This window comes from Alligator sinensis, unplaced genomic scaffold (assembly GCF_000455745.1).
Source record: "Alligator sinensis unplaced genomic scaffold, ASM45574v1 scaffold1291_1, whole genome shotgun sequence".
Classification (NCBI taxonomy): Eukaryota; Metazoa; Chordata; order Crocodylia; family Alligatoridae; genus Alligator; species Alligator sinensis.
The window spans coordinates 1267971-1294917 of NW_005842219.1; the positions used below are offsets into that span (position 1 = coordinate 1267971).

General features: G+C 44.5%; 1 long non-coding RNA gene across 3 annotated transcripts in view; it reads right to left on the reverse strand.

The window, feature by feature from the left end:
• Nucleotides 1-26947, reverse strand: part of LOC102380259 — a 62219-nt gene that overhangs the window by 7424 nt on the left and 27848 nt on the right. For 2 of the 3 annotated variants that reach the window (XR_324251.1, XR_324252.1), the window contains one exon: nucleotides 233-357. This is a non-coding gene — a long non-coding RNA (uncharacterized LOC102380259). Of the gene's footprint in view, nucleotides 1-232; nucleotides 358-4160; nucleotides 4310-26947 lie in introns of all 3 variants that reach the window. The other variant, XR_324250.1, reaches the window with a different exon arrangement.

Here is a 26947-nt window from a genome sequence, read left to right on the forward strand (position 1 = left end):
TTATCCCAAGATTTTTAATTTCTTTCCGTTCCTTCAGATATTTAAGTTGGGTCAAAGGAACCCGGCACTCTCACAGTTAGCCCAACTGCTGTGCAGGAACTAGGTGTTTGTGAGTGCAAACTCTACCCAGATCATTCAAGTGACTTTTAAAAGACTTTTATCGATATTCCAGTCTCAAAGGATACCGGACCAGATCAATGGACGCCAACCGAGATCATTATGTATGACTTACCTTGCCCATTTCCTTCCTTTTTCTGCCTTTGAGGCTCTTTTAGCGCACTGAATGTCTTTCTGGGGAATTTCATTTAATATCTTGGCAGCATACTCAATTCCTCCTGTCAGATCCTTGAGGCAGTCCTATAAATAAAGGGCAGAATGCTTTATTACTAGAGTCAGCAAAAGGATTGTGCACAATGATGTCCTTATTCATACCACAATATTATTAAAATGTGCATACAGCTTCTGTGGTTGGAAAGGGAGGGGGAAAAAAAATCAAACAACTGTAGTGTGATGGGCTTGGTTTCCTCTCGTTTCTCACATGGGAGGTGCGCACTTTGTACGTTGATGTCTACTATACATGAGCTGCCGCCTCAAATCCATTTTCTCATGCAGGCGCACATTTTGTTACTCTTGTATATGCCTTCACACAGCTTGTTTTGCATTTCACATCACAAAGTATTTAAGACTGGAGGCTTCCAATTTTTAACCATGTGCTTGAAGCTCTGGCACTTGCAGCATCTGCTGTCTTTGACGATTGGCAGTGCTGTTTATGGTCAGAGCATGGGACTCTTGAGTTCCAACTCCAGGTTGCCACTCACCTGACGAAAAGCAGCCCATCTCCTCAAGAGTCAGAAGAAAAAACAAAAGAAACTATCCACAACACAAGGGAGCACTCACCAACAGCAAGACTGGCAGAAGTCAGTCTGCTACGGTTCAGTTTGCTGTTTCTAAAGTAAAGCATCTACCTTGAAAGGAGTCTTGTCCACATACCCTTTATCAACCATCATTTATTTCTTCCAGGGTTATTTAGAAATGCACAGTGATGCCAAACTCGTGTGTTTTTACTGTCAGTCTTCTACTCTTTATGTAAAGCCCCAACCCTTGCAGTTACATGACCTCACAAATATTTTAGCTTTCACTAAAAAAAAAAAAGTTTGTTTCTAGACCTTATAGTTTCAGAAAATGCAACTAGACTGCACCACTAGGGGTCCAACAAAGGAAAAACTACCCCAAACTACATCTTTTAAGATCAAGATTTGAGGGAGGAGGGGCTTCCTTGGGTTTTGTTTGCTTTTGGAGGTGACATTTCTGCAGACACAAACCCTGAACTGCTGAACAAGTTCAGAAGGGCCTAAAAACAGCAGAAAAGTGATGTGCTAGTCAAAAAAAATCAGCCTTGAGAAAATAACATTTTTTGCATTAAGTAAAATTCATATTCTGTCAGAATATAAAGTAGTATTGATAATCAAGCATGGTAAGCAAAACAAGCCATTCATTACAATCCTTCCTTTGCAAAACAAACCAAAAAGAGTTGGACTCCCAGGGTCTCCTACTAAGTTGAAGGCATCAACCTCATTGCTCAGTCATGGTCAATGAAATTAAAAGGAATAAAAACAGTAGAGAGAGACTTTCACATTTGTACTGGGGAAAAACAAAAGCATGGTTTCTCTTTTCATAATCCACAGGAATGTTAGTTACTTAGGGCCAAGCAAGAGAAGTGCAGAATGCAAAGGCAATCATTTTATCCTACAAAAGCCTATTTTTGAGTATTAAAAAGACCATGGCAAGCATTAAAGTCTGATCTGCTTAGATTCTGAACTGGTAAAACTGTTTCAGCCAGGAATGATTGCTATGTCCATCAATTCAATCCCAGGCACAAGGGGTTGGCTCCTCTTCCCTGGACTTGAATGGATACTTTGTAATTAAAACATGGCAGGAAGTAGAAATAGGTAGCCCCAGCTGGGTAGTAGGCCTGTGCGAAGTGGCTAGTATTTGTTTCAGATTCGGCCGATTCAGGGGACAGGGATTCAATTCGGTCATTCGAATCGCTGTCCCAAATCGATTCGGGCCCTATCTGATTCAGAGATTCGGCTGCTGCCAAATCGGCTGCATCTAAGAATCGTACAGGGCCCATCCCCGTCTGCTCTCCAAGCTCCCGGCTCTTTGGGGAAAAAAAAAGCTCTGCCTCACCAGTTCCTGCCAGGTGGGGGGTGATACCCACTGCCCCATGTTGCAGCAGCCGGTGAGTTGGGGGCTTTTTTGTTTGTTTTTAAAGGGCCAGGAGCTGGGGCGGGCAGGACAGCCATGGGGTGGGTTGGGAAAGCAGGCCAGGGTTGGGAGGCTCATGGCAGAGCCCCCCATGTGGCATGGGGCAGTGGGGATTGGCCCCCACTCAGGGGGGCTGGGGGAGCAGGCAGGGAATGAGGCCTGGCAGGGGTCCCCCCCATGGTCCCCTCCCCCCTCCTCAGCCCCCTACTTATCAGCATGGAGTCCAGGTCCAGCTCCCTACTGCAGCCAGCGGGGACTGCCTGAATTTCTGAATCAATTCAGATAGTTTCAAATCAATTCAGACCTTTTAATTGGTCCCCCGATTCGATTCAGATTCTGAGATTCGGCCACCGAATCAGGCTGAATCTCCTCCGAATCGAATCAGCGCCCAAAGCTTCGCACAGCCCCACTGGGAAGGAAGGATGACTGTCATATTATTGTATTTGTTGCCATTTGTATACCTGCAAGGCTGCAGTGAGGTGGCATCAGCGTATCAGCGTTAAGCTGCAGCTTCCAGAGTTCCCTCTCGCTCATATTTTCTGAGTTTCCTCTTTAATCCCTAACTTTATCGGGAATATTATTTAGCCAAATGAGGAACCAGGGGGGATATCACCTCTCAGGTGTCTTACTTGGTGGAAACATTTGATCACAATCAAAATGCTGACCACACACAAGCCAAGGTTTATTGAATTATAGTGGACAGGCTCAGTGTATGTGACTGTTTGCTTTGAGTACTACAACTTTACACATGTAGGTATTATCTGCTGTAACAGCTACCATTTTATGTTCACCTCAAATGCAGCCTATTAAACACAAGGTGCTATGCGGTGTCCTCTATCAGGAGATTTATTCTGTTCTTTCTTGTGGTTCTGCTGTGTACAGGGAAAAACACGCACCAGTGAAGGATATGGCAGCCTAACTGGGACCGTTAGAAACTTTGAAAGAGAATTTGTTTTATAATCAGCCAGGAGAGTAAAGAGTACAGCCATGATGCTCCTTTAGAAGCTAAAACTCATCAGATGAAAGAAAGAACAAGCCATGTGACAACTGCTACTCACAATGGTGAAAGCACCATTGAAAGATAGTCAGATGCTCTTTGAAAGAGAGAAGTGGAAGCATCTTTTTTCTGTCTTCCCCCTGGCTGCCATCACCGTTATATCCATGTGGCTCACAAAGCCTCCATGACGTGGGAGATATCGCTGTCCCCATTATAGCTGAGAAGCCAATTTACGATTTAAGACACTTAGCTTAGCTTCCTGTAAGAAGAAACTACTTCTTGCTCAGCACATGTCCATGATGCTTCGCAGGAACCAAGACAACACTGGGCTCATTACCAATGGAATCCATTCAGATCGTAAAATTAATTTTTAAAATATAAAGATTAATATTTGCAATAGAATAATTTATAAATATGATTTGGAAGTGTCCTATAACAGACATGCAAACAATACATTGCATCCAAAAAATGATCAGTAGTGGCTTATGTTCCATATATTTTTAAGGGAAAATATATCCACAGTGGGTGGCTCCAGATGAGTTTGCACCTGCAGTATGTGGCACTGCAGACCTGTCTGTGGTGCTGTGCACCACACGTGTTCCACATGCAGGCATTTCCTATGCTGTTCATTTCCAGTGCAGAGAGAGATCCAGGTGTGAAAAAAAAACAAACAAACCAAAAAACCCACACCTGAAAAAAATGGAGTGGTGCACATGGCAGCAGTGTGCATCACCCAAAACCAGAGCCTGAGAGCTGCAGATACACTCTGGCTGCCAACTGGGCTCCCCGTTGCCAGATCGCCACCACTGGAGCCCCAGGAGGCCCCCAGGTACAGCTGCTGGGGCCACCCCAGGTGCTGGTCCCAGCCTCCTCTACCCCACCCAGGGCAACTTACCATGCACCAGACGCACATGCAGGGGCATTCCCTGGGGATGAGTAGCATTGGCACAACTCATCTGGACCCAGCCACTGTGTACAGTTCAACACGTTTCCACAAGTTATGTGCACACCTTCTTGATAAGTATTCAAAAGATGGTATTTTCACTGGGGGGGGGAGGGAAAGGCAGGGAAAGAACAGAAAAATGCAGTCAGAAATACATTTCTAATATTGCATAATTACTTTAGGTATATTGAAACTTTGGAAAAACAATGCCCACAGCAATAATACATAGTGAGTGCTCAACATTAAATATCACAACTCTTCTGGGTGAGGGAAGGAAGGATTGCTTGCTGTGCTCAAATTAAGTTTTGTGAGGTTAATCATTATAGATTCACAGATGCTAGGGTCAGAAGGGACCTCAACAGATCACCGAGTCCAACCCCCTGCCTGGCCAGGAAAGAGTACTGGGGTCAGATGACCCCAGTCAGATGCCTATCCAGCCTTCTCTTAAAGACCCCCAAGGTAGGGGAAATCACCACCTCCCTTGGAAGTCCACTCCAAACTTTGGCCACCCTTACCGTGAAGAAGTTTTCCCTGATATCTAGCCTAAATCTGCTCACTGTCAGTTTGTGACCATTGCTCCTTGTTACCCCAAGAGGTGCCCTGGTGAACAGAGCATCTCCGATCCCTTGCTGCATTCCCGTACTGAATTTGTAGGCAGCCACAAGATCACCTCTCGGCCTTCTCTTGCAGAGGCTGAAGAGGTCCAGGTCCCTCAGTCTCTCCTCATAGGGCTTGTCCTGTCAACCCTTAACCATACAAGTGGCCCTTCTCTGGACCTTCTTGAGGCTATCCACATCCTTCTTGAAGTACGGCACCCAAAACTGGACACAGTACTCCAACTGCAGTCTGACCAATGCTGCATAGAGGGGAAGTACCACCTCCTTGGATCTATTTGTCATACATCTGCTGATGCATGATAAAGTGCAGTTAGCTTTGCTGATGATTTCGTCACGCTGACAATTCATGTTCATCTTGGAGTCTGCTATGACTCCAAGATCCCTTTCTGCTTCTGTGCTGCTGAGAGGGTCATTTTCTAGCCAGTAGGTATGCTGGATATTTTTATGCCCTAGGTGCAGCACTGTGCATTTGTCCTTGTTGTACTGCATCTTACTGTGTATTGTCCACTTTTCTAATCTGTCCACGTCTGCCTGCAATTGTTCCCTACCCTCTGGCGTGTTCATGTCACCCCACAATTTAGTATCATCTGCAAACATGGACAGAGTACACTTCACACCCACATCCAAGTCACTGATGAAAACATTGAAGAGTACAGGTCCCAGGACAGAGTCCTGCAGGACCCCACTACCCACATCCTTCCAGGTCAATGCAGACCTGTCTACTACCACTCTGAGTGCAGCCCCCAAGCTAATTTGCCACCCACCAGGCTGTGTAAACATCTAAGTCACAGCTCCTTTATTTATGAGAATGGGATGAGATACCGTATCGAAGGCCTTCCTAAAATCCAAGAAAACGACATCCCTTTATACTCCTGCATCTAAGCGTTTTGTGACCTGGTCATAAAATGAAACCAGATTAAGTCAGGCATGATCTACCTGCTACGAATCCACGCTAGTTGCTCTGCTGCATTATTTTTCCCGCTGGACTCAAAATATGATCCTTAATAATCTTTTCAAAGACTCTTCCAAGGATAGAGGCAAAACTGTTGAGGAGTTGAGAGCAAACTCTGAACCATGTCACACATTACACTTAGGACATGTTAACTGCATATAAACATGAGCATCCATGTGTTCAAGCAGTAAAACATGGACCAAGTACAACCATATGGTAGCACAGTTATGACTTTTCATGGGATGAGTATCTCCAGATTGTATTAAATTGCATGTGTTCTGTTATTTTCAAACTACTCCATGGAGCTACTACAAGTTCAAGACTTTGGTGCAGTGCATGGGCTGGGACTGACAATCAGCTAATCAGCTATCATGCAACTGCTCAGAACAGATACTAACTTTTAATACAGCAAGGTAGTGCTTATTGCAATCTAAATAAAATATATGCCAAGTGTCCCAACACTGACAAGCCTCTCAGTTCTTTTTGTGTCACGCTGTAGCAGGACCAAGTCCCAGGGGTGGCCATGCTGCCTGCTGGTGGCCTCAACTCCTGCCCAGCTGTGGCTCTCCACCTACCCTCCCCTTTTCTCTCTCTCTCACCTGCCACCACATGCTATTATTATGTTATTTGGGGAAAGGGAGGCTGCCCCAGAGGAGCCGAGTAGGTGGGGGCCTAAGGGCCCTGGTCCCCTTTGGAAAGAGGGCTGTCACCTGAAATACATAAAACTTTTCACAGGTCCATCATCTTAAGAATTGGTGCCTCTGGGCTGCCCCCAGGATCCAAGGAAGCCTTCGTCTACTGCTCATCTGTGGGTTCCTTTAGACCCAGCTGATCCTCGTCCTGGCCTCAGGCATCAGGTGAGCCTTCCTGGCTTGTCACCCTATCATACCATTGGCATTAGGGGCCAATTTCATGGCCTCCAGCTCTGCCCATGACTCACAGGTGTTAACAGTTAACCACTTCAGAAGTGCCTTTCCCTATAGAAGATCAAGATCTCACACTAGGGCTCTGGGCCTCTGGCCCCAATCCCACCCCTCCAAGGCTATGGCTTTGCCTCTCAAGGGCTGTGGGCCTCTAGCCCTGGCTCTGCCCCCTCTAAGGCTATAGTTGCATCCCTCCAGGCTGTTGTCTACCCCCCCCCCCCCCCACAAAGCTGTAGTCTCACCCTTCTAGGGCTGAGGAGTCTTGGCCCCATTTCCACCCCTCTTAGACAGGGCCAGGAGTCCAGCATCCAGCTTCCACTTGCTGTGAATTTCTCAAGCTTAGGCTTCACCCCTTTGGCCCCTGACTGGGCTCATCACAGCCATGTGCCCAACAGGCACCAATGAACCCCAACCTCTCCTGATAGTCCCAACTATAATGAAAACATAAGCACACTGGCTACAACACAAACTGTAAGCCAATGGAGGGTGTAACAAACTCTTTCCTGCAAGCCTTTAGTTCCTTACTTGCAGCCCGCATTGCAGGCAGATATTAGTAAGTCTCTCAGCTATAGTCCTCTCAGTGTAGAGCTCCTTCCCGGCAGCCTGTAGGGCCAGACTGCCCCAAAGGTTCAAGCCCTGGGCTTATATACTGCCTAAACTCTGCCCCTTCTGGTCATGTGGTTCTCAGCCTCCCCAGGTGCTTGTAATTAGGCTAGCTGGCTGGCCTCCAGAGCAGTTTACAACTGCTGAGATAGGAGCTACAGCCATGCCCCAATGTAAACCAGGCAAGGTACTACTGTAGAGCAGCTAGCTCTGCAACAGGCACTCCACTACCCGAGCAACCTCTGCCCGAGTATACTACTGCAGAGCAGCTAGCTCTGAAATAGTCCCTCCCAGCCTATACAACCCTGGTAGGCTGTTATTCTGTAACTCATAAAAAGCAGGCTCCCCACCTGGGTAATCTCCTGGCTGCTGCTTCTCCCTTCAAGCATCAGGCAGGCCCCTGGTTCCCTGTTACACACACCAATACAGATTTAAAAGACGGTGCACTGCTGTCCATCCCAGATGTCAAGCCGTTCCACGTTGCCCCTTTACAACAGAAAATATTTTCAGGAGAATGAATTACTAGTGTGTCGCTAGGGCCAGCCTCCCTTTCTCACTCATTCTAGCTTCTGTTGGAAATGACTTGCACATAATGAGACCTACCTGTTCCCCTAAGAGAAAGTCACTCTGCTTCCTTTCCAGAAATTGTTAAACTGACAGAAGTTTCTGACAGAATTTTATGAGAGCAAAATATGAGCCAAGTGGTAATAAATTCTGCATAGTTGGACTGCAATATCTATATTCCTGCAGGTAACATTTGGGAAGGATCGTTTTGATTAGATACTTGATATATACTGCAGGGTGAAAAAGAGGCTGGATGCTGGTATCGTGTAAGCGTCACTCTAGTGTAACACCTCTGCTCATAGAAACTCAGCCGTATGGCACTCGCAAGATTGCTGCAAATGCTATCATAGTGTTCTCCACAGGACAAGTGAGAGAAGTGCTGCCAAGTGATGGATCTGCCTAAAACACTCAGGACTTTGGAAAGGGATATATCTGAGGGCAAATTCAGAAGCCCGTTTCTGTTTGTGTGTGGCTAGGAGGGATTTTGATATTTACTCCTGCTACTTTTATGATGTAAAGTATTGGCATATTTAAGCTCTCCACCTTTTCCCAAATAGTTGTGACTCTTTCCACAGCCACTGTTCCTAACTGAATCTATGCTTTGCTTAAAGAAAATAAATAACCTGATCCTTCTCTCATTTATACCACAGAGTCACAGAAGTTTAGGGCTGGGTCCAGCCCCCCTGCTCTGGGCAGGAAAGACAGCTGGGGTCAAATAACCTCAACAAGGTGTGCATCCAAGGTGTGCTTTTGAAGATCTCCAGGGTAAGTGCCTCCACCACCCCTGCAGGGAGTCTGGGTACACAAACTGTCAAGAAGTTTTTCCTTATATCCAGTCTGAAACCTTCTTCTAGGAGTTTATGACCATTGCTCCTCGTTTTCCCCCCCGAGGAGCTTTGGTGAATAGTCGTTTGCCTAGAAAAGCTTCCCTGATTTCAAGAGAGCTGCTTCTAATTCATACCAAGAAGAGATTCGGGATTGTTCAGTTGCTACCAGACATGGTGAAATATAAGTACTACCCTCATCTCTGCCCACTGTTCTGCACTGCCAACAGCACAAGTTCCCTACATCTTATATGGCAAATTTGGCAAACAAAGCATGTTTCTCAGATGGGGAGCCATTAGTGGTAAACTTGCTCCTTACAGCCTTTTGCCCTCCCTGCATATCAGTGGAAGATAGGTCAATAATTTCATTGTTAACAAAGACATTTGACTGGCTCTAAATATAAGATCCCACTGGACTACTACCCAGATACTCTACCAACATGTTCATGCAAGACCTGTAGATTTAATCATCTCTCCTCAAAATTAACGCATGGTAGTGGAGGATTGTTAGGTTAGATCTCCAATAATGTAAAGCAGCATAGCTCAGCAGAACCCTCTCCCATAGATTAATTTGGGGAAACACAATTTTATGCAATCCTTCTTGATGCATGCCACAGTATTTAAGCTCTGTATTTGCAACATTTGCTTTCCTCAAGACCTTTCACAGAACTCCATTGCATGCTATTTTTGATATCCAGCCTGACAGTACTTATGTGTAAATAACTTCGCTCACATAAACAGTCCTGAACACGATGATAGATAACAAGCGTTTGCATGATTCAGCCCTAGAAAAGCTGACATCGTAAGGACGGTGTGATACTGGCCTAGTGCAAATAGCAGCTGCATTCCATCACTGCAAATCAAAGCATGGGCAAATAAAAAAAAAAAATAGTGTTATGCATACTTTTTAATTATTACCAGCCAGCCAGGTAGCAAATCCACCTAAGCTGGAGTCAGTTAAATTATTTGAACTGCACATCTATTATGTCACAGTTCACAAGAAGAAACCCCAAGCTAAACCCCACCCAAAAACCCTTTTGAATAGGTGGATGGCACATGGAAGCTCCATCTTATTATCGTGACACAGATTATAAAAATAGCGTCAATAGTTTTAGACAAAATAAAGCAGGAAGTTAAAAGTCTAAAAAAAACAAGTTATGGAAGCGGGCAAATAATTATAAATGTAGCCCTTTATGTTTTAAACAGAGCAAGTAAATGAAAAATACGTTCATTTGTCATGACTTGGCAAACTATTCTCATCATTTCAGAATGTGTTTAAAAAACCTAAGAATTAGCAAGAATTCTCTCAACAGTCTAGGAAGCTGCCATTAAGATCTATTAGTCAAGACAAAAAAATCCTTTTATATAATATATATTTTTTACATACAAGGAACCACTGGGTCCTTAGTTCTCTTTGGAATAAATATCAATGTCAAATTCAAGGCTGAAATGTCATCACTGTTGGCAGGACGCTACTGTGAGGAAACTCATGTATGCAGCAGTCCCACTGACACCATCAGGTGTTGTTTATGCATGTTCGGAGCCTAGATGTCAAGGTAAAACAGAAGGAACCAGCAGGGAATATACCAAGAAGAAAAGGGGTGAGATGAGAAAGATTAGCTAAAAAGATATTAAACTATTGTTCTTTGTACCTTTGTTTCCAACTGCGAAGTTAAACAGTGCCAAAACTCTAAGCACCAAAAAGTTTGGATTGGGAATCGAAACAATTTTGCAGTATAAATCTTTAGGCCCTTAAAATGTTTTATAGAAACTGGAAATACTAAAGGAATTAGTTTTTGGTACAGGTCTGCTGAACAATTCCACTTCTTGGGCTAACTCCTAAACTCCATCCGCAGACCAAATTTTACAGGGTTTTTGTCAAGGATTGACTAGTTTATACAAGAAAGACACCGTTTTTTATCCTAACACCACCATGTCTCAGTCAGCAGTATAAATTCTCAAGCAAAAATGTCTTTGCCCCTCTAAAAAGCCCTATGAACGTGGCAATTGTGCTGTTTCAACTGTCAACATTTGAAAGTAGGATCTCTTCAAAGTTCTTGCTGGATGAACATCCATTTGCACAGATAACCTGCCAAAACACAGAGCCGTGTAACTGAAGTGCAGGCTCTTGTGCCTCAGGGCTTGCTCTCATTTTTTATTTTAATTTGTTCCACTTTTTTCAACATTGAGGGTGGGGGAAAAAAGTGAGTGCAGTTTGTCAATGACTAGCATTCCCTGAAATGGCTCTTAAAAAGCATCTAGGTATACTTGCCGAACCACAAGGCTTCTTATTGTGCTATACAAAGAACCATGTGCATTCATCCCCACATGGCAAGATATCTTTACCCTTTGGGCAAAGAAAAAACCTGAACAGGAATAAGGAAAGAGTCATCCCAGCAGTCCTAGACTGGACCACACACTCTCTGGGAGACCTAGGGTGAGTCACTTATGACCCATCTTCATGGAGCAATGCGGCACCTTGTAGAGAGGCCCAGGCTAGCTCCAAATGAGCTGCGCTGGGCACCTCATTTCCCAGGATAGCAACATTAGCAGCCAGGCCAAATGGTTGGGCCAGCCAGGCTCTGCTGATCCTTTACACCACTTTCGATTCCAAATATCTGAAGTATCTTTACACACAACTGCACTGCACTATATAGATGGAGCCTCTTTGTTTTGGGGCCCAGTCAGTAAAAAGGTTGGTAAAAATACTTCCTCTCTCTCACTCTGTCTTGTCTACTTGGATTGCAAGGTCTTTGAGGCAGAGTCTAGCTGTGTGTTTATACAGCACTTAGGACAAGAGAGACATGGCCTTGGTTGACACCACTAGGGCTAGGCAATAATGAACTGTATGCCAAACACTGTGGCTAGGGACAGAAGCTACACATAAACTGGTTAAAGTGATCAGAAACTAGTTTAAACCTGTAACAGAACTAAAGTTCAGTGCACATAAACCAGTTTCAAAATGGCTGCCATTGGTTCAAGATAAACCTGGTTGAATGTAGTATCAGACTTAATTGATTTGGGTCAAACTGGTGTATGAAACTTCAGTCCCAGACCCCTTCCTGTTTAAAGTTAAATCACAGTCCCCCAGCGTCCCAGCGTGCTGTCTGGTCCAGCAGAGAAGGGTTGGGGATGGGAGGCAGGGTTGGGGTTGCCCCCCATCTCAGCCAAACCCCAGCAGGGATTTGGTGCCAGGGAAGGGAGTTAAACTTCCCTCCTCCCCCCCTCCCCCACCAAGTAAGGAGCTGCCTTGCCCTGTTAAAAAACTTACTGCTGGCTGTGACTGTGGTCTACAAATACCACAGGCACCTGTAAGCAGGAAGAGGAAATGATGAGCAATCCTGCAGAGTCCTGCTGCTGTGATTGTGGACTGCAAATCCCAGAGACCTCAGGACCAGCAGGAAGAGGAAACAAACACACAGACCATGCTGGCTACATGCCAGAGCCATGTTCTAGCACCCCCCCGGCTTCTAGCCTTAGCCACTGCAGGCAAGTGGCTGCATTTCCTGAATCAAAAGCAAATGTCTGTTCACTTGCTTATTGGTTCAATCTTTGCAGCTTAGACTACCCTGCACAGATTGAATCAATTCAGTGATGAAAGGGACTTGGGGGTCACGACTGACCACAAGATAAACATGAGCCTTCAATGTGATGCTGCTGCTGCTAGTAAAGCGAGCAAAACGCTGGCTTGCATCCATAAATGCTTTTCCAGCAAATCTCAGGACATCATTCTCCCATTGTACTCGGCCTTGGTGAGGCCGCAGCTGGAGTACTACGTCCAGTTCTCGGCTCCACAATTCAAAAAGGATGTGGAGAAGCTTGAGAGAGTCCAGAGGAGAGCCACACGCATGATCAGAGATCAGGAAAACAGACCTTATGATAAGAGGCTGAGAGTCATGGGACTCTTCAGCCAGGAAAAGCGCAGGCTCAGGGGTGATCTGATGGCTGCCTTTAAGTTTATAAGGGGTTCTCACCAGGATCTGGGCGAACATTTGTTCATCAGAGCGCCCCAAGGGATGACAAGATCAAACGGTCATAAACTCCTCCAAGACCATTTCAGGCTGGACATAAGGAAGAACTTCTTTACTGTCTAAGTCCCCAAGGTCTGGAATAGACTGCCACTGGAGTTGGTTCAAGCACCTACTTTGAATGCCTTCAAGAGAAATTTGGATGTTTATCTTGCTGGGATCCTATGACCCCAGCTGACTTCCTGCCTCTGGAGCAGGGGGCTGGACTTGATGATCCTTCGGGGTCCCTTCCAACCCTAATGTCTATGAAATTCAGCTTCAGGCCTTTTGACTGTCTATACTTAGTCCGTGTGTCAAAAAAGATTTTGCTCAGTTACAACAGGGCTGTCCAACTCGTGGCCTGTGGATTGTGGCGGGCCAAAAGGGGGCGCTCCTGCACTGAGCCATGCACCTCACTGCACCCAACCACCAACCAGGCTCTAAGTGCTGCCCTGGGGCACCTCTCGTCTGGCCGCCCCCTTCCTAGAGCACACCTGCGAGCCTGGGGTCATCGCTGCCATCACCCAAAGTCTCAGTCTGTCCGCGGCCCTGTGCCCCCTGGGATGCACAGGTGTTGTAGACCTTTAGGGTGCTTGACGCACTGGATGAACTTGGCCTGGAATACAACTCGTGGTCTCCCTTATTCAGCCGGACCAAGGGGACACAAAGGCATGCCCCTTTCCCAGCCAGGTCACCACACTTAGAATGATGGAGAACTTTATTGGTTACAGGGAGTAAGTTTGGGGTAGGGTACAGAATAGAGAGGTATCGCAGAATAACCTTAGAGCAAACAGGGTGGCTAGGAAGCCGTTGATTGCACAACTGCTGTACTGCAAGCTATATGTTTAGATAGATCTCAAGTAGCTTACTCACAAGTAACATCCAGAGGATGGTTGTTTCCTCTGGAAGCAGGCAGTTTCTTGTGTGTCCCGTTTCAAGAGAGAGAGGGAGAGGGCTGCAGTGTTCAGCTGCTCTTCCTCTCTCCCCAGGACCCTTAGGGCTCCAGCATGAAAGCTCTCTCCCTGCTTTCCAGCATGGCTCTTCCCCTCCTTCTATATGGGAACCCCTTTTATCCCCTATCATCACCTCATCACTAAGGGGTCCCACCAGGAGCAGCCCCATTGGCTGAAGCCCGGTACTTTCAAATGACATCACCTTGCCTGGTGAGAAAGCTAGTCACATGACTTGCAGTGGCAGGAAACTTGAGACAAAAGGGAGCAGGCTCCCCCTCCCTCGGGAATTTACCTGTCCAGGTCACATAGGCAGAGCTGGTTGCTTAGCAATCGGAGTGATAGACAGGTAAGAAAACAATAGTATAGAAAAGCCTAATAGAAAGGTCTGGGGAGATGCTGGGAGGGCATTCTGCTACATGGATCACGTGTGATCTGTGGGTCCTGCAGCCACCTCTCCCACTGCCACGAATAGGGGAAGGGACCATGCACCACAGGCACTGCCCATGTGGCAGGGGGCCATGTGCCATCAATGATATAAGAGGCTGGGAGCTGTGTGCTACCCACGTGAGAAGAGGGGAACTGGGGAGACAACCCTCACAGCATAGAGCCCATGCTGCACTGAAGTTGGGCAGCCCTGAATTTGCAAAATCCACCACTCAAACTTTAGGAAATGCCAGATGCATTATTTCATGGCAAGTCTCATTGTTATTCATTCAATGCAGTGCGGACACACACAAGGGGACAAAGGTCTTGTGGGAAAATAGCATATGGCCACATAATTACAGTAATTAAAAGGCATACTCACTTCTGCCCCAGCAACTTTTAATAAGGCTTGCTGCTAACGATGGAAACGTTTTGATTTTTTTTTCCCCAAGATCGTGGTTTCTTTAATACTGAAAAACAGTACGCAATCTCAATACAGGGATTTCTACCGAACCCCACTGAACTAAAGGCTTTCTATAACCTCATACGGAAAGTATGGAGTTGAAATTCCACGGAGGGTTCATGTCATAGGATTCCTACAATCATGCTTCGCTCTCAAACTGTTACAATATCCAGCTGGCCGGTTTCTCTTTACCACACATTAGCCTTCCTCCATATTGGCAAATGTCACTGCTGAGATTACCTTTCTAATATAGACACAATTTCCCCCGGTTATAAGAATCCAAACTAGTTAGATTAAAACACAGTCAGTGACTATATCTGGCCAGAGAACAATTGGTTGAATTATCTGTGTGAAATCTGCGTTTCTGCCCTCCTCCTGGGACATATAAAGTTTCCCATTCTCTAATATTCACGAGAGTCTTCATTAGAGACATGAAGGTGCATTAAATGAAGGTAGAAATTACACCTCATTTTAAATATGCAGTGGTTTAACAAAAGCTTGTAATCTACTCAGCTGCATTACATTTGTGATGTCCTTAATGTTTCTTTAATGATTTCAGAAGGTAATTCTCTGTTGCATTGCACGCCAGTTTTGTTCAAATACACTCAAGCTTTCCCCTGATGGAGTAAGCAAGTTATCAGGAGAACTAATTAGTTTGACCTTCTGTTTGCCTAGTAATGAGAAATGCATCAAACAGGTCTCTCTTTTCATGTCAGAGTCTGTCAATGAAAGCTCATGCTTTCTATTAGCATGTGCTATCCTCAGGAATACTTACCAGAAACACAGCCAATGAGAGCTTTGCCTTAACCCAGTCACCTCTTCTCCCACAGTTAGGTAACAGGTCTGAATTTTTCTTCAGTAGCTCCGAAGTGGATGAAAATACTGTGATCAGGCACAAATGCAGCGTCCTTAGGCAAAGATATCTGAATCCCAATGGAATGAAAATACCTAAGTGCAAATGTGAATTCGGAAGTGCTAAAACAAATCAGTGAATAGGCTAAATGAGTTCAGATTTTTACCCTCTACCATTTATGGGGTCCAGCAGAAGCAGGGGTGCAGCCAGGCTGTGGTCTACTGTAGCAAAGACTCCTAGGGTATGTGGGGAGGGAAGCACCATCCTGCTTGCTCCATGTCCTCCAGATATGCTACTTCTATGGCTCCTAGGGCTGGGCAGGAGCAATGCAGGGCTGTGCAAGCCTTAGCAAAGATTCCCAGAGTCAAGGGACAACTCTGGCATTCCCTCTATAGTCAGTGCCCAGGGCTGATGCACCACCCCAATTATTCAACTGGCCACCAGGAAAGGCAGTGTGGTTTGAGCCCTGGACTGGCACTTGAGTCATCTGGGGGCTCTATTCCTAATTCTGCAACTGGCCTGATGATTGATGTCAGACAAGTCACTCCACCGCTCTGTCTCATCTGGTAAATAGGAAAAATAATACTAATCTCCTCTATAAAGTGTGTTGAGAGTTATAGGTGAAAAGTACTATGTAAGAGCTGGGTTGCAGTATCATCATTGCAATAGAGGACTCAGCACCTCACTTCCCAGTTCACTGTGCCAACGAGTGCCTGAAGACAACTGCCACCAAACTGACAAAAAAATTACCACAAATGGGTTTGATCTTGAGGAAAAGAATAAACTAGTCAAATAAACTAATCAGAACTCATGGTAAAGTTGATATATTTTATTAAACTAGCTAGATTGGTAGAGATTGATATCTTCTATTAGACCAACTAGACTAAATAAACTAGTCACTCTCGGCTGCCGCCAGACAACCATTTTGCTTTTCAACTCAGAAATTTGCGTAATTAACATACATTTGTTGATCTAAGCCCCCAATTTCTTTCTGAATTTTCAAAGCAATGGTTGGCTCCTGTCCTTTGATCTTAACAGCACCATGCCACCCAAATGCAGATGCTGGTTGCTCAAATTATGGGGCAAGGCATGCTACATATTAAAGAGTTGCACTGAGCTCATAAACATTCTTTGACTTGCATCAAGATGTTAAAAATGAAAGTCTTTTGCATTACAAAAAAAAAAAAAATCACTGGCTGAAAGAAAAAAAAAAAAATAGTACTAGTAGTAGGTAAGGACACCTCTCAGTAAAATGCAACCTACTCCTGCACGGATATTATCCATATCATCTAATCAGAACAGACAACCAAAACATTCGGGTGAGCGTGGTGTTAGATGACATGAATTTGATAGGCACCCACGTTTATGTGGCATTGTACAAGTTAACATGTTAACGGCCAGAGCAGAAGGCTTCTCCCAAAATAAATAAGAATATGTTTTGCATTGCAAATCATGTTGCAGTGCTTTATTTGAGCTAAGGAGACAAGAATTTTAAAAACTGGAAACAACTTAGGACCATCATTCCCCATCATTTTAGCTGCACAACAGAACAGCAAAGAATAACTCTCTTGTTACCTCAATATTTGTTTTAGTGCCATAAGTTAAGTGTATTTCCTTAGCGTTCCTTTCATGTAAGAAAAATCCTTTTATTCATGCATCTTACCCTTCTTGTAAGGTCCAGTTCTGCTCTAGAACCCATTGGAAAAAATGATCACTTTTTTTTTCTAATAATATCCAAGAAGTGCTCAGCAAGCAACCATTCCCATTTTTCAAAGTAAGCCTATTTTTCTCTCGCTCTAGTTATACACCACAATACAATGCATTGGATTCAGTAGAGCTACTTTGGATTTGGATTGTTTTGGAATTGGTCACAAACCTCCACATGGATCAAAATATCTCCTCCGGTCTTTATGTTAGCAGAAAGCAGAAAATGTAAGGTATTCTGTGCTACAAAGAGAAAAAAAATGCATAGAAATTTTATCTAAAAATTAGCAGCAGTATTTCAGAATCAACCTGAGATCATGTCCCCATTATGCTAGTCCTGTATTGGTACAGACAGCCTCGGGTCTGGAGCGTTTATAACCTAAAAAAGGGAGTATTACAGATGGGAAACCGAGGTATCAAAATACAGTGACTCGCTCAAACTCGTACGAAGAGTCTCCAACAGAGTCAGGAAAAAAATAACACTCAAATCCCACTCCAACGAATTGGTCATATGACTATTATTCTTTGGTGTATTTTCTTTTAACAAAAGGCTTCTCACCTTCAGAGAGCAGGGCCTTTTGATAAAACTTGCCATCTTCTCCACAAAGCAGTCACAAAATCTTAATTTTTAGACATGCTCCAGTCAATTGTCCAATTGTTCTGTGTTACATTTCTTAAGTTAAAATTAACAGGAGGGACACAGACTATTTCTTCTTTCCAAGCACACCACAGTTAAGAATCCTTTCTTTTTTTTCTTTTTTTAATTTCCTCCTCTTCTCTAATGGCAAAACCAAAAAACAAAGGCATACATGTTATCTTGCTACAATCTAGGTCTGAAAAAGATGTAGCTGTACACTTCAGTGACTTCACAGCACCTTTAGGCAGAAACTACTCTTCTGTAAGGCCTCAGGTCAAATATGTTGCTCAGCCAGCCTTCACAATTTTTCAGGGTATTTTTAATTAGTCTAGCTAGTAATGGAGCTGCAGCTTTAATGGGTGCCTTGTGCTCTAAATGGTTAGGCATCATTGTTAAAACACCATTTCCAATATGTTGGTCGACCTTCAACATCTCCAAAGAATATTATTAATACCAGCACTATTTGTTTATGGTTTACTGACTTTTTTCCTTTAAAAAAAATTGCAAAAAGATCCATACTTTGCTTCTCTTATTTCACAGAAATTATACATTACATTGACCAGCCATTAGCCAGAGATAAAACTGAAACCAAGGTACATTACATTGAACAGCCATTAGCCAGAGATAAAACTGAAACCAATATTCCCTAATATCCAAAAATCACACACAATTCTTTCCTCAAATTTTTAAGCAATTACTTTAAAATAAAACATTTCTCAGGAGCCTGCCTACTTTGCAGAATGAAAAGCCTATAGAATTAATCCTTCATATTAATCAATCTCTAGTTTAATGTTCATGTTTAAATCTTCATACCTCCCTCCTACTAGCGTATAATAAAAAACACTTTTTTTCCCCCACTCTTGCGTTCCCTTCTTCCCCTCTTTAGCGTCCTGCAAATCTGGCGATTCCTCCTTACCACTAAGAAGTGGAGCACAGACATGCCAATTGACATGGGAGCAGCTCTGGAGAAATGTTCCATTTGGAAGTCAGCAGAGTAGATATGCACCTTATAGACTAACTAAACAAGGTATGGAGCGAATATAAGCTTTCATGAACTCAAGCTCACTGCATCAGCTGTGTGGAAGGACAGAATAAAGTGGTGGATAAAGTGGAGCAAGTGATTTGAATACAAAAGGTAGGAAAGGAGAAGGAGGGAATGCTGGGAAAGAGAGCAAGCAAAGAACCAAGAGGAACAAAGGAGTCACAAAACCTAATCCAGGTCATGGAATAAGAATCCATAGTCCCTGTTTAAACCGTACGTAACACAATTTAGTCTGTGGGTGATTTCTTGTTCTGCAATTTCCTATTCAAAATGGTTTTTAAAATCTTGCGCTCAGAACAGCAATCCTGAGGTCAGCGATGAAATGTCCAGAGAGGTTAACCTGGAGGTAGTTGATGTTTCTAGCAAGCTTTCGGATAACATGGTATCCTTTTTCAAGCTTGGCTTGGATTCAATCATGTTACCTGAAAGCTTGCTAGAAACATCAACTGCCTCCAAGTTGGTCTAATAAAAGATATCAACTCAAACCAAAAGACTCTGTCTATCATATAGCCCCAGACCAATATGGCTGACCCCAAAAGAAAACTCCCAAACAGGGAGATTAAAGCAATCTGCCGCGGGCCTTTGCTTCTGTCTGGAGCTGATGTCAGATCAATGTTCGTTCATTCTTACGTGTAGGGGTCACCCTGTCTTTCCAATGTAGGCAGCAGAGGGGCATTGGAAGCAATTGATAGCACATATGACATTGATAGAGCTGCAGGTGAATGAATGTTGAATGTTGTGCTTCTTATTCGGTCCATTGATGATGCAATCTATATTGACGTGGGGTCACTTGGGTCTATTGCAAGGTTTGGTGCCTCAGTGGGGATGGGAGTTAATTAGTCTGTCGCTTGAGAAATACCGTTTCAGGTTGGGGTCTGTCTTTAAGCCAGGACATGTTTGTCCCCCACAGCTACCTTGAGACAGTCATGCTTTTCCAAGAGGGCTTGCAGGTCATTCATGAAGTGTCTACAGTGTTCAAGCTGGGGGCTGTAGATGACAACCAGAGAAATTAAGTTCTCCTTGTTTGGGGGTTGATGTGGAAGCAGCTCAGAGAGATCTGGCTTTGTTGATTTGGAAGAGGCCATTCTTTCCAGGTGCAACAAATAGAAACGACATGGCCAGTATAAGGGACCCTAGTAGCTTAACTGCTCTTGCATGCTCTAGCACAGAAGTTGACAACCTACATGCCATGCACTACATCTGGTCTATGGAACCAGGGTGTGGTGGGAGAAAACTCCCTGGGGTTCATTGTCTAGCTGCATAGGAACCAGACAACACGGGTAAAGTTTTACTGCAGTATATTTGCTCGAGCAATGACCGTAAAGCCAGCAAAGAGGCAAAATGGCGCCCCCTCAAGGGTGGGGCAATCTTTTATACTTTTTACAATAAGGCAAGACTACAGGGTTAACAAAAGCAATACTTGGGCGGTGCTTCACAAATCTTCATAACAGCATATTTCTATTAAGCTGAACTAGCACTTTCTAAAAGCTAAAAGTTAAGTAACAGTAACATTATGATACCTTAGCAAGACCTTGCAGTGGTAGATACTTCTTAAGGACACGATCACTGTACTTAGAACAATGGCTTCTTTGTGTTATCTTGTTCCTTGCTGTATCTGGTTTACAGCACATAGACACAGATTCACTTGCTGCATTTTACTCAGAAAATGCTTAACACAGTTAAAATGATTACTTGACACAAGCAAAGGCTTAGCTATCATTCTGCCTTGTGGCCAGCGGCATTGCTAGGCCACAGGTCATGCCTTGTATTCAGCTGCAAAGCTAATACTTCTTAATAATCTAAATTATTGTTAACCTAACAGTATGCTATCAAAAAAAACTATTCTATTTCAGGGTAATAACAAACATGCTCACCACAAGGGGTGGGGGAGAGAGGACAGGGACTTCAGTGGTCTTCTGGCAGTGGAGAGTGTGGCCATGTCCCAGCCAGGCAGCACGGAGAAGCTGTGGTGGCACTGGCAGCTGGGTTAGAAGCACAAGCCTATCTCAGACCCAATCTGGATTGTTTCGGCCCACCCATTTATCAAAGATTGTCAACTGCTGCTTTACCATATTCCCCACACAGCCACATTAAATACAGCTGGTAGCTAAACTTAGTTTTGTCTATACCATCTCCCTACCAATCCTGAGACAGCCACCAAGAAAAGAGACCTGACTACATTCTCCCAGACTACCCATGCTCAAGCCCAGCAACTAGGTAGTAGGTCTTAAAGCAGTCTTGAGCATATGCCTCAGGCTGTCTGTCTTGGGATACCTGGTAGTCTGAGGCTCAGTGACCCTCTTCTTTCCCTTTTATAACTGATGAAACAAAATGACTTTTTTAAAGTCCACAAAATAGCTAGCTTTGGGTTCTATGACCTCTATTTCCAGCAACAAAGGTGAATTCAAGTTAGGAATTTGCAGATGGTTTATTGATACATTTCCCCAAACTTCAGTGGGGATTTGATTTGTATATATAAGGCTTGATCCTTTCTAAAGAAGGGCATCTGCTGCATGAGTCAATCATGTGAAGCTCCAGTTCCAATCATGTGGTCTAATGACTTGCTAGAACAAAGCAGGTTTTGCTGCCTTGCTTGGACAAAGAATAATTTTCTATTATCTCCTATCCATTTTATATCTACATACATGCACGACAGACACCAGCGTTACCCTTTTGTAATTAGAAACTGTGCAACCACCTGCCAGACTTTCTGTGCTCCAGCAACTCAGCACGCACTTATATAGCAGAGCTACAGAAATCACTGGAATGCTGCATGGGGTGACAAACTGCAGTAAATATCTTACAGAGAGACAGTCTGTTTACTCGAGTCTAGGAAATAAAACCCTATATGCAACTGCAGGAAAAAAATCTAGTGGCAGAAGACAGTGTATGAACAGACGGGGAATGTTTTCTTTCCTGCCAAAGTATTTTCCACCTTCCAAGGTTTTTTTTCTTTTGTTTCTGTTTCTTGGCATTCAAACAGGAGTAGAATTTCTTTACATTTTGCAAGGAAAAAAATTGTTCTTTTCGTCTCTGTGCAAAGCATCGTTAGTGTAATATAGAAAACTTATATATTAAGACCCACATTTCCAAAATGACTTTTCATCTTGGACGCCCAGATGGAAAAGCATTAGCTAGAGGTCTGATTTTCAATGCACTTTCTGAAAATTCAGGCCCAACTACAAAACACTCAAAATTATACCCTAGTCTTGCAAACACTTGCACACAATAGTAATCTAAACACATAAGCAGCTCTTCATGGGACTTCCATGCGTTTTAAGTTAATGGGAGTTCATATTTGCCTCAGATTTAAAGATATTTAGACACCTAGTTTCCACTGGCAGAAGAACATAAAAACATAAGTACTGCCGTCTACTGAGTCAGACCATACGTCCATCTTACCCAGTCTCCTGTGTCACAATGGCAGAGTGGATGCTGAAAGGGAGAGTGAACACAGTGGGTGCCTATACATGCGCTCCATGGTAGGGGGAGGGGTGCTTTAATTAAAGCAGCTCTCGGGAGCCGCTCTAATTAAAACACTCGCAGCGTTTCGTGTATCCAGCATCCTGCATTTCAAAGTGGTGGCAGGGGCACTTTAAATAAAGCTCGTTCAACGAGCAGACTCAGCAGGCTCAGTTAATCGAGTCTGCTCCGATGCGTTCTAATCAGAAGTGTAAAAGTGCCCAATATAACCAGGGTTTTTTTCCACTGTTCCCCTCTCACTTGCAGCCTCCAGCGTGTAAGGTCTAGGAAGGTCCGGTTCAGAGGCTGTATCCCCAACTTCCATGCTCAGTAGTTACTGATGCCCCTTTCCTCCAAGGCCTAGTATGGACAGTCAAAAAGCCTGAGGCTGAATCAATTCAAACTTTGCAACTGTCTCTAAACTGCATAGCTTGAACTGATAAGCAAGTGAACTGTCCTTCACTTTTCAAACAGGAAAAGCAGCCGGACCCCTGCAGTGACCCATATTAGTAGCCGGCAGGCTCTCGAGCTCCACTCCCAGCCTGCTGGCCCCTGCAGAGAGCCCAGAGCTGGGCGATTCTCCCAGCCATACATCCTCCTCCACCTCCCAGCCACGTTGGGGCGGGGGGGAAATCCACCCCCCCAGCCCAGCACTGGACCCCCATTTGGGAGCAGCCCTGTGCAGGAGGGAGGTGAGGGGGAGCCTGAACCTGGGGCTTGACTCTGTCCACCCAGAGCCAGGAGCAGGGTTGGAGACCCCCCCGCCACACCCTCTCCTCAACCTTTGAGCCAGCTGTGGGGATAGGGGGAAGCCCAAAGCTGGGACCCCTCCTCAGTCTCAGGGCTGGTTGAGGGGAGCAAGGGAGAGAAACCCCTGGGGAGGGGCTTGACTCCACAACCCAGAGCCAGGAGCTGGGAGCCATGCCACCTCCTCAGCTTCTGGGCTGGATGAAGGGAGGGCAGAGAGGATGTTCCCATGGGGCTTGGCTTCACCCCCAGACCCGGGAGTCAAGAGCCATACCCCCTCCTCAGTCTCCGAGCTAGCTGGGGGGGAGTGGGGAAGCCCGCACTGGGGCTTGGCTCCACCCCCAGGACCAGGAGCCTTACCCCTTTCTCAGCCTCTGGGCTGGAAACGGGGACACAGGAGAGACAGAAGTTACATAAACCAGTTTGACCTAAAATCAGTTAAGTCCGATATCATTTCCAACCAAGTTTATCTTAAACCAGTTTGGGGCATTTTGAAGGTGGTTTAAGTGCACTGAACTTCTGTTCTGTTACAGGCTTAAACCGCTTTCTGATCACTTAAAGCGGTTTATGGGTAACGTTTGTCCCTAGTCTAAAAAACTGTCCAATACCTATTTTGGCCAGATCAGTGAATCCCAATGAAAAGATCAGGAGTTTGGTATATGATGAGTGTCAGAAGAAAGCTGGCAGAGATGAAAGTGTAATTCTGTATATGTATTTAATAATTAAATAATGCTCCTTCCCCTACAGAGAGAGAGAGTATGACCATTTAAAACGATGAGGCAGCTCACTAAATTAGAAAATTAATGGGAGGTACAGAAGAAATTAAGAGATGAGCAGCATCTTAAACCCCACTTTTCTCACTATTGTCTGTCGGCTGGGAAAAATACAATTTATATAATTTAGCATTAACTCTAGTGTTGCTCAGTGTCTGAAAAAGGAGGTCACCAGTGATGAGGAGGGAAGAAACAAAGCACTGACCACTTAACTACCTCTGATTCTTGTAGTAGGAACTTACATTGGCAGGACTCAACAGCTGGTTTTTTGGGCATGTAAGGCAACAACTTCAGACAGCTGTTCCCAATGTTTCCAAGTCTGTGGCCCCATCAGTCCCATTTCCAGTGGGACCTTCAGCTCTTCCAACAGAATGCCCCGAAGGCTTGTTATCCCACTTGCAAGTGCCATAACCCTACTTTGGATCACAAGAGATCCAGCTAGAGCAGAATAACAGAAGAAGGCAAGATGACATCCAACTGCCTTGGAAAATGCACATGCTTGTAAACTATTGAGACAAACTTGGCAGAAACAAAACACAGATGCAATCATCCGAGCTCTTCTGCCAAGCATAAGGTTAACAACTAGTTAACAAACAAAAAGGGTGTAACAGCTCACTTCCACAATTTAGAGACTCAACCTAGCTATTTAGCCATGACGCTAACCTTTCGCAGTCAAATCTCCCTTCTCCCAAAGCAGCAAGGGATGTAACACATGCTCGGACACATTGTGATTAGAACGGATTGGAGCAGACTCGGTTAATTAAGTCTGCTGGAGCATTGTAATTAGAGTGCTGCAGCATCTCGTGTATTCAAAACGGCGGTGGGGGTGCTTTAACTAAAGCCTATCTGACAAGCTGTCGTTAAAGTGCCTCCACTGCCATTTTGAAACGCAGGATGCTGAATACACAAGACGCTGCAGGATTTTAATTAGAGCAGCTCCCGAGAGCGACTCTAATTAAAATGCGTCCCCCACCCCCACCATACCCGGGAGTATGTGTGTAGATAGACACCCATAAAGACTATTTCTCACTTTCAGAGAGGAATGAACTTTTGCCATAACTAACTGCCAGCAGGCTGCTACCATTAAAACAGCGTGATGGAATTTACAACCAGATCAAGTTGATTAATACCAGATAAACAACTAGCCCAGATGACCTAATGTTCTATTAGACATAGAAAATTAGATCATCTAGTCTAATCCCTGACCAGTTCTCTAGCTGTTGTATATTTTCTGGTGCTTTGGACCATGTAGTATCCAAAAACCTATTTTATGGCCTTCATTTTCCTGGACAGACAATAAATGAATGTTCTCTGCATAAGCACAAGTGAGACTACTGGGATTTTCTTTTTTATTTTTTAAACTGTCCTTATTTTGTAAGCTCACATTTGTGATGTTAAACCAGAAAACACTTGCATACATTAAAAAACAACAACCTTGAATTATTTCTATAGACTACTGAGAAACAGAGATCTAGTAGCAATAGAAAGGGTTAACTCGGAGCATACAAATTCAGAACGTAATCATTTCAGACGTGCCCCAGATGCAGGTAATTTATTAATTGGCAAGAAGCTCAAGACACTAGGTACTCTACCATCTCTTGAAACTAGTTCTTTTGTAAGATGCAATTCTTTATATTGTCACAATACTATCTGATTTTGTTCACAAAGTATTGTATTCTTAATATGGCAGCAGTGATACATTGCTAATATTATCCATTGCTCAGCTGGGAAAAATTAACAGATTCGTCACGGCACCCAGCTTTACTCCAAAGGCTAATGCTAGGCAATTAAACTGTCCCATATGCACTTAAACAAAATACAGTCTCATCAGCCAAACCCTGAGAGTTGGTATCATCCCCCCCCACCCTCTCTGCCCCAACCCCATTTTCCAGAAAATGAGATAGAGACAAAGTGCTAGGAGCAAAACTCAAGGACTCTTGAGCCCCAAAGTCATACATACATTTGCACAACATGCTGCACCCCAGCTCCATTCAAGTCAAATGTGAAGGACTTCAGAATTGGGTCCTAAATGCAGAGAGTTGCATTTGACCCAGTGGGGCAAATTTGACTTTCAGCAGCAGTCTTACATGCATAACTGATGTCAGCATTTGGTCATAAGAGTAATAATTGAGGGGTGGCTAAAAAATAAGATTTGTTTTGTGAAACCATATTGAAGTTTCAGTATTTGATTCCATTCTCCACCAGATCAAAACCAGGAAACATGAAAGTTATAAAAGGATCATCAACAAGATCATCAACATCTTGGCATCAAGCAGGGGTTTAAACCTGCAATTCCCACATCCCAGCTAAGTACCATAAGCTCAGGGATATGGACTATTCAGGGACGGGTGTGTTTATCCATCGTTCACTCTCTCATTTCATCCAGACACTGTTCACTGGATCTGAGGATCCTTCCTACTAAAAGCTTCATCAAAACCAAAAATGGTCATGTCTGGGAGTCCCCAACCATCTTCAGTAATAACCGTGCTGTAGATTAAAATATTAACACACTAGTCTGCACCACCATATCTGGACCCACTTCTTGTTTTCTCTTATCCCATGTTATCCCAAGTTGCCTCATGTCACAAACCCTTTTTTATACGCCCTACCTACTGATCTGTTTCGGACCTTGACCTCTTCTCAAGGCAGGGGTCATACCTTCCTTTCTTTCTTTTTTGGAAAGCAACTAAGACACTGTGGACCCTGACAAAAATGGGATGGAAACAAAAGCCCTGAGGTAAGTGGAGAAATGGGTGACCTGGAGGAAGTACCAGCAGGAGGAGGCAACAAGAGAGGCCAGCTCATTCATCCTAAGAAAGTAGGGTAATTATTTAGTTACTTCAGGTGCCTGTATACAAATGCACAGAGCCTGGGAAACAAGCAGGAAGAACCAGAAGTCCTCACCCAGTCACAGCACTATGATGCAATTGGAATAACAGAGACTTGGTGGCAGGTAAGTCTGTCATGGGGAAGGGGCAGATCGAGGCCAGCACAGTGCGGGAGGGAGTAGGGCAGAGACGGGCTGGGGTGAATGAGACCCCGGAGCAGGTCATGGGACACTCAGAGCCTGGGCAGCTCGTCCCGGGGGGGGTCCACCACTGCGCGCACCCCAGAGGCCTGGGGGGGCATGTGCCCCCACAACCTGTGAACAGGGTGCAGGAGGGCTGCCATTGAGGGCTAGGCTCTGTGCCC